Genomic DNA, 12298 nt, shown 5'->3' with positions numbered 1-12298 from the left:
TAAATGGTGAACTTTGGAGGTTCTTGAAGTTGGATGTAGGAGCTTAGGGTTTTCTCTTTGAGGGAATTTGATGAAATATAACATATAATACTTCTAATAGGCTTTAATATAGGGTTTAGATTGATTTTGGGCAAGGGGGACTGACCAAAACACCCCTAAAAATCAAATAATTCTCAAATATGTCCTTTGGTGGACTGTTTTGACAGTCTGAAGTAGATCAACCATAAGGTTTTTCTCCGATATCCAAATTGGATGAAACCAATTTCATTATAAAGAGAACTCTCATATCTTTCCGTTGATATATAGTATCTCACCTAGATAATTGTGTACAAGGATTTATGATTATTTGAAGTTGACCCAAAAATTTGCTTTTGTTAGGCTAATGTAGATCGACTATAACTTTTTGCTTCGATAGAAAAATTGGATGAAACCAATTTCATTGGAAAGAAGACTCGTAGAGCTTTCCATTGATATATAGTAGATCAACCAGATCATTATGTACAAGGAGTTATGACTGTTTAAATTTGGAGAAAAAATACACCAGGCCTCAGTACTTTTTCCTGCACGTTTTACTGTTCACTACTATTCACGATTCGATCGGAATGTTCATAACTCTTCGCTCGGGTATCCGTTTTGGATGATCCATATATCTTTGGAAAGCCTATTCAATAGTCTACGCAATAGTGGGCCATAATATAAGACATTCCATGCAGAAAATTTATAATTCATTCTAGAAGATACAACCCAACACGTTTACGCACAAAATTTCAATGAAAAATTTCTTGGGGCTTTACACAGCCTTTCTTTATTCCATCATATAGAATGGCACCAATAGAACTAAGATAATTTAAAGAAAATTTGAAGGATCTCTTAGATAAGGCATTCATCTGACCCAGCGTTTCCCCGTGGGGCACACCAGTATTATTCGTGCGCAAGAAAGACGATTCTCTCAAAATGTGCACAGACTATCGTTAAATTAATAAGGTCATGGTTAAGAACAAGTATCTTCTTCCTAGAATCGATGACTTGTTTGACCAAATTCAGGGTGCCAATTATTTCTCTAAGATAGACCTCAGATCCGGCTATCTTTAGCTTAGAGTCAGAGAATGTAATATTCCAAAAATAGCTTTCCGTACTCGGTATGCTTACTTTGAATTCCTAGTCATGTCATTTGGTCTTACCAATGCCCAATAGATTTTATGGACTTGATGAACTGTGTGTTCAAACAGTACTTGGACATGTTCATCATAATCTTCATAGATGATATTCTGGTTTATTCTCACAGTAAGTGAGATTTATAGACTATCTCAGAACAGTACTTCAGACTCTCATAGATCATTAGCTACTCGCCAAATTTAGTAAGTGCAAATTTTTGCTAAGGTCAGTAGCATTCCTTGGTCACATCATTTCCGGTGATGGCATTAAAGTAGATCCTTAAAAGACCAAAGCAGTAAGAAACTGGCCTCGCCCTATCTTTCTATCAGACATCAGGAGTTTTTTTGGTTTCACTGGCTATTACAGATGGTTTAATGAGGGATTTTCTTCTATTACATCCCCTATATCTAGATTAACTTAGAAAAAAGTTAAGTTTCTGTGGTCAGATCCTTGCGAGAAGAGTTTTTAGGAGTTGAAGACTCAACTTACCTTATCTCTAATTTTAGCTCTTCCAAATGGTCCAGATGGGTTCGTAGTATACTGTGATTCATCCAGAGTGGGTTTAGGTTGTGCCCTCATGCAGCATGGTAAGGTCATTGCCTACGCCTCCAGACAGCTTAAACCCCATAAGAAGAATTATCCTACTTATGATCTTGAGTTAGCAGTCATAGTCTTTGCCTTGAAAATTTTGAGGCATTATCTCTACGGAGTTCATGTAGATGTCTTCACAGATCAGAAAAGTCTTCAGTATGTTTTTTCTCAGAAAAATCTCAATCTTCGTCAGAAAAGGTAGTTAGGGATCTTGAAAGATTATGACATGAGTGATCTCTATCATCCAGGCATGTGAATGACATTAAGAAAAAGTTAGCTCAAGAAGGACATCAGCTTGCCAGACTAGGCATTCTCTTAGTCGATACAGATGAAGGTGATATATAGATTCAGAGTAGATCAAAATTATCTCTAGTTTTTGAGGTTAAAGAAAAGCAAGATAGGGATCCCAGCCTTGTCAAGTTAAAAGAGTTAGTTCAGGATCAAAAAGTAGAGGTTTCTCCCAAGGGAGAGATGGTGTTTTGTGTTGTCAGGGTCATCTCTGTGTTCTAAGAGTAGATGACTTAAGGCATTGAATTCTTGCAAAAGCACATGTTGTGCACTACTTTTTTCATCCAGGGGCTACAAAGATGTACTACGACTTGCGAGAAGTCTATTGGTGTAGTGGGATAAAGACAGATGTTGTAGAGTTTGTGGCTAAGTGCTCTATATGTCAGCAGGCTAAGATAGAGTATCATAAGCCTAATGGTACTATACAGGAGTTAATTATTCCTACTTAGAAGTGAAAAGAAGTGAACATGGACTACGTAATAGGTTTGTCTCAAAATTGTCAACTGAACGATTCAGTTTGGGTCATTATAGACAAAATGACCAAATTAGCCTATTTCTTTCCAGTTCATACCTCTTATTCAGCTGAAGATTATGCTAGACTCTACATTAGGGAGTCGGTCAGATTACACAGCATTCTGTTATCTATTATCTCAGACAGAGGTACTCAGTTCACCTCTCATTTCTGGAAAGCATTCTAAAAGGGTCTTGGTACCCAAATTCATCTCAGTACAACCTTTTATCTTTAGACAGATGGTCAAGCAGAAAGGACCATTCAGACTCCAGAAGATATGATGCGAGTGTGTGCAATTGATTTCAAGGGTAGTTGGGATGACCACTTGACTTTGATTGAGTTTGTATACAACAACAGCTATCATTCCAGTATTTGGATGCCTCCATTCAAAGCTCTTTATGGTAGGAGATGTAGATATTTGATCAGTTGGTTTGAAGTTAGTGAGGCCTCAATCATAGGGCCTGACTTAGTATTTGATGCCTTAAAAAAAGTCCAGTTGATTAGAGAAAGACTCCAGGCTACTCAAAGTCGATAGAAGTCTTATGCAGATGTTCGTAGAAAAGATCTCGAGTTCGAGATTGGTGACTATGTCTATCTAAATATCTCTCCTATGAAGGGAGTGAAGCGGTTAGGCAAGAAAGGGAAACTCACTCCCCGATATGCCGGTCCCTTCAAGATTCTCGGTAGATTCAGCAAGGTAGCTTATGAGCTCAAATTGCCTAAAGATCTAACTGCAGTCCATCCAGTCTTTCATGTCACTTTACTCAAGAAGTGTATAGGTGACCCAGCAATTATAGTCCCTATTCAGAGCATAGATGTTCAAAACAGCCTCTCTTATGAAGACATTCCGGTAGAAATCCTAGACTATCAGACTCGCAGACTGAGGAACAAAGAAGTCCATCTAGTCAAAGTTCTTTGGCGGAATTAGTCCGTTAAGGGAGCTACTTGGGGAGCAGAAGTAGATATCTATACCAAGTATCCTCATCTTTTCTCCACCAACTCAGATCAAGCTCAAGGTAATAGTTCTCCTTAAGTTTACTCAGTTTCATGTTCAGTGTTCATCACAAACTTGGTATCAAGTTCCATTGCATATTTAGTCATGCATTCATATATTAATGCAGTTATATAATTATGCATCAGACATGCATTCTCATTGTGAGAAACTTAGTTCCTCAGAACACTCAGTCATGCATTCATGAATCAGTTACACATGCATCAGATATAAATGTTCTATATGATATATTCAGTTATCAGTCATGTCAGTCATGAGATCATATTTCAGTTATTCATGTTCAGTATGTATTTTAGTTTATGTTCTTCCCCCACTCTCAGTTTTATTTGAGGATGAATGTTATCAAGAGGGAGATATTGTAATACCCCATACCTTTTGCTAGCTTGAAATCATCTAAAAATGTTAGGAGATTACTTTGAAATATGAATCCACTTTTGTATACGTGGTATTTTTAAGATTTTCACTTTTTTTCATGTGGGAAATTCAATAAGCTTTCCATCGATATAAATTTACCTAACTCCAATAACTAGGTAAGAAGTTATGACTATTTCAAGTTTCCATCATAAAACAGCTCCATATTGGTCAGTGGCGTGGCGTGCCACAAGCTAAAATGGCAATTGTCCTTTTCCAGTGTCTCAGCACGATTTCCTCCACGTCGTGCCAAAGTTCTAGCTCACAAAATAAGGGTAATGTGATGGCTTCGCATCGCAACGTCCCTCTATTTCCTAATTGTCAAACTCCAGTGACACGAGGCGATAGCGCCGCATCGCGCCAGGGGTCTAATTCGGGAAATTTATACTGAAATTACAAGACACGTTCAGGGTTAAAAGGGTTAATTTCCCACCCCTATTTAAGCCCTTTAACATGTGATTCAGCCATTTTTCACCCAAAATACCCTCTCTTCTCTCAAAAACCTCTCAAGAATAATCTAGGGCTTTTTATAGAAGATTCAGAATCAAGAATTTCCTCCGTCAATCTTCATGTATTTACAAACCAAGGTATGCATAGTGTGCATTCATGGACTCCTTTCATCCATGAATCCCAAATATCCCTTTTCTAAATTCAAGTTTATGGATTTTCTTATGAATTTCTTGATTGGGCTGCTCTTGTTCATGTAGATAATGATAAATTGAATTCTACTCCATGTTGGGTGATAAATTTTATGTGGATTAAATTATTATAGATATAGATTCATGCAAACCTATAACTAAACCCATGAATGATGAAATTATAATTGAACCATGATGTTTAATTATTGTACAATGATGTTTACATGTACCATGACTACAATATATTTGATTAAATTCCTAGATGAAGGAAAAGTGCCTAACTAGCAAGATACCATGAAATCCCCATGTATGTACAAGTTATGCCTATCACATGTTTTGATGAAATGCTTCTATAAATGTATTATCGATTATGATATTAATTATATGTTCAAGTAAGTTATGCTTGGTCAGTTTCCTTCCATCGAGTCTTGGGGGTACTCGTATCTGAAACATTAGTTGTGTGCCTAGAGTCATGTCATGTTTTCATGATACTCTCAGTTAAGCTATGAATCCAGACTTCAGGCAGTCTTATGACTCAGGAAATCTCCATGATCTGATGAACTCAGTCAGTTGTCAGATATCAGTAGTATTTTGTCACTCAATAAAATTTAGTAACTCAGCCCATGTTCAGTTCAGTAAATCATGTTCAGAGTCTATTTAGATGGGAGTAGGAATTAGCACCGAGTGAGCCCAACAATAAGAACACACACTGTCAGATGAGGGTGTGATTCTTAGAAGTCATCTTTGCATTCCAGGACTATGTAGCCAACATAGGTAGAGACATCAACACTGTTCGATGACGGTTGATGAGGTGGATAAGTACTGTAAGATTAGGGCCCCACTATTCTCTTTTAGGGACACTATCAGATGATGGTCTCCCATAGCTCATCCTTACTAGTGGCGCGGTATTGACACTCTTTCCAATTAGGGTTATAAATTGGACCCCAACTCAGCCATGATGACATATTAGGGGTATGTCGGTTAGATAACTATCTCCCACAGTTTCAGTATCAGTCTCAGTAAAGGAACTCAGATAGTTCTTCAGATTTTAAGACCGTCAGATAAAGTCAACTTAGATACAGTACAGGACTCAGCTAGTTCCATTAGATTCAAGACTGTCAGATACACTTACTCATGTTATCAGTTATATTAGTTATCAGTATGTCATGTTATCAATTTTTAGATTCATTAATTATGTTATCACGGTATCAGTGTCAGTATATTATGTCTCATGTATGTATTCTCACGCTCATGATAGTCATTTTGTTATTGTTATTGTTCATGCATATGAACCCCATGCATCAGCCTACCTCACATGCATACCAGTACATTCAAAGTACTGACGCATTTGCGCTATGGTGTCTTATACCATAGGTTCAGAGACACGAGCTTCAGAGCATCAGTAGATTCTAGTCTAAGCTGTCAGAGTTAGCAGTGAGTCCTCATCTTTTGAGGACATGATCATCATTTTATTATCTCAGTAATTAGTTTATTAGTTGGAGTTTTTTAGGGACATGTCCCATCAACTCCTTATTCAGACAGTCATGTTTTAGAGGCTTTCCAGACTACAGTATGTTCAGATAGCTTATTTAAGTTGTTTTGGGTATTTCATACCCCTCCCTGATGTTACATTTTTATCAGATACTATGTCTCAGTTTTGAACCTTATGGCCTTTCAGTTCATTTTTCCGCATTATAAAGTATTTTATGCAGTATACAGGTACAAATATCAACCATGGGTTAGCTTGTGGTCCTTCGGGGTCATGAGCATCGTGTAGCATTTCGGGTACCAGATTTGGGGCGTGACAAGTGTGACATAAACTATTACATAAAATAAAAACTAAGGTTTGCATCAAACACCAAAACCCTTAATTAATGTAATAACAACACCAACACTCTTACGTGGACAAAAGAGGGACGTCAATCTTCCTAAGCACCTACGTTTCCAAGCCAAGAACACAACACAAGTGAATCCACACTTAGATTGCCCTAGTTTTGGGTGGACCTATTCTCACACTAGAGAGTGTGTGTTTCAAAGTATTTCAAGACTTACAATATAATCAAAATCTAATGAACTAAACCCTACATTGTTCTTATAGTATATAACAAATAAAATGTGAAATGCTAAAAGACCCCTTAGTGAAAGGGCGCCCTTCAAGTGTAACCTAGGGGCTATTTTTTGTATGTTTAGGCCCTCCTTTACACTTTACTTGCACACTACCTTGAACGGATTCAATACGTACTCACATACTTTTATCTTCATGATCATGCCCGTATCATCATTCTCTTCTAAAAAAGGATTTGACCTCGAATCCATACCTTGCAAAATCAAAGAGAAGACACACAAGCACAGTATCCTCATGGTATGAGGGTTAGAGTTACTACAACAAATAACTTCATCATACCAAGGTGGTACACTCTTGAAATATAACGAAGGATCATTTGTATTAAACATTAGGAATCTACTCAAGAATGCACAAAGGAATTAGTTAAGGAAATCACCAAAAGGTAAGGAAACCACAATGGTCATGAATAACATCACATGCATATAGGTAATGAGGAAAGGAATTAAGGACACTATTCTCATCCAAGATGTATTCACATGTAGGAACACCAAAGAGAGAAAGAGACATTCCAAGCACATAGAACCTCTCATTTTCAAAGAACTTCACAAGGGAAGGTATACCATCAATGGAGTCATGCAATTAGGGAGAATTGAGAACCTACTATGCAACAAACCAATCCAATACAAGTAGTTTTCCCAAAAACATTGCTACCCTCGATTAATGATTTCAAGCATGCTCCCAAGAGTCCCACAAGTTACTTCAAATTATCCAACACAATGAAGGTGTCAAGAAGTCTTTAACATCCTTGGACTCTTCCACAAGCAAAATTTTAACTTGGCATCCACAAGTTATTTTTCACATAACTTAATCACGAGTGTGTCAAACATGGATACATTTATAGAAGCAATACCCCAAGGAGGAAATGACACCTTTGCCCTAGGGTCCACAATCGAAATCAAGTCACAAAGAAGGATATCATATGAATGGAATTTACCCAAAGTGTTTTTAAGATGTAACTCTTTCCTTGACCTACAAGTAGTAATACCTTGGTAAAGAATGGAAACACTCAAGGATGAACTCTCATGTCTCTTTTTATTACTCTCCTTCTTTAGTAAACACTTATCATAGTGGGAAATTCCCCCCATCCACAACTTAGATCTATCAAGTGGATTGTAAATTCCCAAGAAAGACTTTTCATCATAGGAAAGGATCCCAACACTCACAACCAAACCTTGCTTGTTGTATTTACCAACAATCAAGGGGAAGGTATAACATTCTCCACATTTTGAGAGGTTACTGGGGTCAAACGAAAGTAGTATCCATGGACATGGATTTTGGCCATACTCTCTTTCAAGAGAGTATCCGTACATAGCTTATAACCACCATGGGCAAAAAAGGGATTACAATAAAACCCTTTTCACAAGTACAATCACAATTCGGGTTTCCTAAACATCCAAGCAAGTCAAGGTCATCTTCACCTAATTGATCATTTTTCACACCCTCACTAGTTGTTGGAAACTCACATACCAATGTAAACTCACCTTAGTTTTCACAGGGTCAACTAGTGTGTGAATACTCTTATCACTTGGCAATGGGACCTTATTCACGTTACAAGTTCTAGCACTAGGTGGACACAAATCGTTCTCACAAGAAGAATCAATTTGGTCATCGATAGGATCAACTAGTGCATGCATACTTACAACAAGAATTTGATCTTCATACGACATAGCATTACCAAGAGTATTACAAATGGAAGACTCATGCAATTCTCCTCAAGGCAAAATAACAACTACATCCACTTGGCTACTACTAGCCACATCATAACATTCTAAGTTTGTAGGAGTGTAGGAGGTAGCATTTTAACCTTGTAACTCACATGTGTTACAAACTTCACCCTGGTATGTGTCTTGGCAGCCCAATTGCTTATTTGAAAAGCTCTCATCACAAGGGAGTTTGTCAAGTCTTCTTCCTTGATTCACCTCTTCATCACTTTTCTCAAAATTGGGATTTGGTGCACTAAGTATTTGGCATAACCTTTCATGGTGTTGTTTAATATTTTCAACTTCGACATTGAAGCTATCAAACATGGTATTATTGTCCACGGTACCTAATAAAAGACAAAAACAAACAAAACAACAAACTAGTTAGCTCAAAAGTATCCTCACCACACTTGCACACTTTGATTACCTCACACTTAGCTTCATAAGTGTTGTAAGCCGGCTAGGAATACGTGAGGAGTTGATAGTTGAGTCTACTCTTGTTTGGATTATATTTTTGTTTGAAAGACTCAAAAAAATATTGTCAGACTCGAGCCAAATAATTATAATGAGTCAAAATAACAAAAGCACACAAATAACGCAAACACAAATGAACGGACTCAAAAACTAACTTACAACCTAGTAGATTATTACTAGCTTGTCAATTAGTATTGGAAACAACAAATGAAACTAAGGAACAAGAAAATGAAACTAAGAATCCAAAATTTTGAGCTTAAAATAGTTGCATTGTACAATAAATGGTGATGTGGCATCCCACTATTGGTTGCAGTTTTTTAAACAAGTTCTTATTTCTCCAACTTCAAGTCTTGATCAAATTACAAATTGGATTGGTGGAATTTGGTTAAAAGAAGGGAAATACAAGTCTTAGAGCCCTTTTTCTAATTCAAATTCAATTGCTTGACTTTCCTTGTACTGCAATTGTAGAATCTTTCAAGACTAATAAGTACTACACCCTTTTCCTTCACCTTTTTGGATCTAACATTCACTTTATGTTTTAACAAGAGATAAAGGTGGTGAAAAACTTCAAGAAGAATAACAAAAATCACCAAGAACAACAACAACAACCACATGGCAAACTCAAATCCACGACAAAATTTCACCAACACACGGCCAAGCTTAGGTTTACAACAACAACATCAACAGTACAAGCCCAAACTTAGATCTAGACTCCTTTATTGTTAGTGAAGGATAAAAACTAACACTAGAAACAACAAAACACTCAAAATAAATCCTATATCTAGGCTCAAAGTTTTTGGCCAAAGATATACAACAAGAGCAACAAACTCTCAGCCAAGGATACAAACACAAGAACACTACTTTTTTTTTTTTGAATTTTCAAGCAAGCAAGCCCAAGATTGATCTTGTGGGAACAAAACCAGCCATCCTTTGATACAAAATGATACAAAAAAAACTATGGAACACACCAAAATGACACAAAAATAGTCCACACTACAAGAAGAATTCGAGGCCCAAATGAGAACAAGTCTCGGGTTCAATAACAACACAACAACAACAAGAAAACAAGGTGTAACAATACCAATTTCAGCAAACAACCAAAATAACAAGATGATTAACAAGATGACAACAACAATAAGAGAACAACAACAAAAAAAAATGGGAACAAGATACAAAAACAATAATACCAATTTCACTAAAACAAAGGGATAGGTAGTATGACATAAACTATTACATGAACTAAAACCTAAGGTATGTATCAAACACAAAAACCCTTAACTAACATAATAGCAATAGTAACACTCTTATGTGGACCCAAGAGGGGCGTTAATCTCCCTAAGTACCTATGTTTTTAAGCTAAGAACATAACACAAGTAAATCCACACTTGGATTGCCCTAGTTTTGGGTGGACCTCTTCTCACACTAGAGAGAGTGTGTTTCAAAGTATTTCAAGAATTACAATATCATCAAAATCTAATGAAATAAACCCCACATTATTCTATTTATAGTATATTACAAATAAAAGGTGAAATATCCAAAAGACCCCTTAGTGAAAAGGCGCCCTTCGAGTGTAACCTAGGGGCTATTTTTGGTGTGTTTAGGCCCCCCTTTACACTTCACTTGCACACTACCTTGGATGGATTCAATACGTACTCACATACGTCCATATTTGTGATCATGCCTGTATCACTACATCCACCACTCTATAATCTTGCTTTACAGCCATTATCCCAATTAAGAGTAGAAGATGAGGATCATGGAGATGAGAAATATTTCAAAAGAGATGATCCAAATTCTAATATCCCTTCTATCAAAGAGTTGGTCAAAACCTTCAACATTGATAGTTATCTTATGAGAATGCAGTGCGATGGTGCCACAGATTTAACGGGTGATTTCATAGTTAAGTCAGCCATAGGAAAATCTTTGACGCCTTCAGAAAAATATTTCAAGAACAAAAATTGGATGCTTATTTTAGGGAAAGCTGCGTTGGGTAATATCTTGATTTGCCAAAGGACAAAAATGCTCATTTTTAAATAAAAATGGTATATGATCTTCTCAAGAGTAGATTTATATATTAAAACAAAGATAAGATGGATGAGGTGTAGATAAATTATTGTGGCATGCCTATTTAAAATGGTTGGAAGGAGTTTGCCATAGTTACTGGACTAATATGTTATCCTCTTTCTCCTTCTCAGGTTATACCCTTTCTAAACCAAAAATGCACCCCACACACCGAAAAAATGCTAATACAAGTCGAGTGATCATGAAGACTTGATGTCTCTTGTTGGTCTAAGCTTTAAAAATAAAAAATTAATAGAAGCATTGAAAGGTAAAAGACTTTCAAACAAGCACAAGCAATCATTATGCTTTGTTTGGTTTATACATAATATTTTTTAGGCGAGAGACATTAACAACAACATACCACTTATTTTAATAAATCTCTCTGAGAATCTTGAGTCATTTAACAACTATCCTTGGGGTTATGAAAGCTTTAAAATAACTGTCAAATATTTGTTAACTCCGTTAATGCCAAAGACAGTCTACTTATATGGCTTTTCATGGACTTTCATGAAAAATATTTCTTTTATTATGATATGATTCATTTTTTTATTCAATCATACTTTTGATTTATTGGCGTTATTTTATAGGCTTGGGCATTTGAAGCCATTCCTTATTTGAGACAATAAGTGAACTACTAGGAAAAAGTTTTTTGTTCAAGAATTCTGAGATGGTTATTGGCCAAAACTGATAAAAATACAAAATTTCTTGATCTCTTCACCCTTCGAAAGATGCAGTAAGTCTAATTCTAATTAAGTTTTTGTTTCAATTAATGATTTTTTGAATGATCTAATCATCATTCTAATATATGTATTGATTTATATTAGATTGTGCATCCATCGCTTGTTTCAACTAATTGAGAGTTGAAGATGCCATTTTTTCTTACTTTAAGGTTAGTGTAAACTTTATCAGACCCTAAAGTCATTGACAAAATAAAAATAAAATTGTTTGGAGCAACAATCATCAGAAGAAAAATAATTTTGGAGGGTGGACTTATTGTTGATATAGTAGTGGTAGTGGAGTTGTTAGTAGTGGTAGTGCTGCTGCTGTTGAGGCTAATCATGCTATTCTTATAGTTTTTAAAATAAACCATTATGAATATGATCATACTAGTTATGAAGATTTTTCCCCTCCTAACGAATGTTCTTCATGCAAATGTCAAGACTACAAGGCGGAACATGATGAAGTGATTAACGCTATTAATATATTAACTGCTTCTGTAAAGGAATTGACATCTAAGAGGAGTGTTATTCCATCAAAGAGGATTTCATATCCATCCACTCCATTAGTTATTATGGCTACGAAGAGAAGAAAAGTAATTTTTGAGGCATTATT

Source organism: Capsicum annuum, chromosome 11, assembly GCF_002878395.1.
Source record: "Capsicum annuum cultivar UCD-10X-F1 chromosome 11, UCD10Xv1.1, whole genome shotgun sequence".
NCBI classification, from domain to species: Eukaryota; Viridiplantae; Streptophyta; class Magnoliopsida; order Solanales; family Solanaceae; genus Capsicum; species Capsicum annuum.
The sequence above is the reverse complement of the archived record's forward strand: the minus strand, read 5'-3'. Positions refer to the sequence as shown.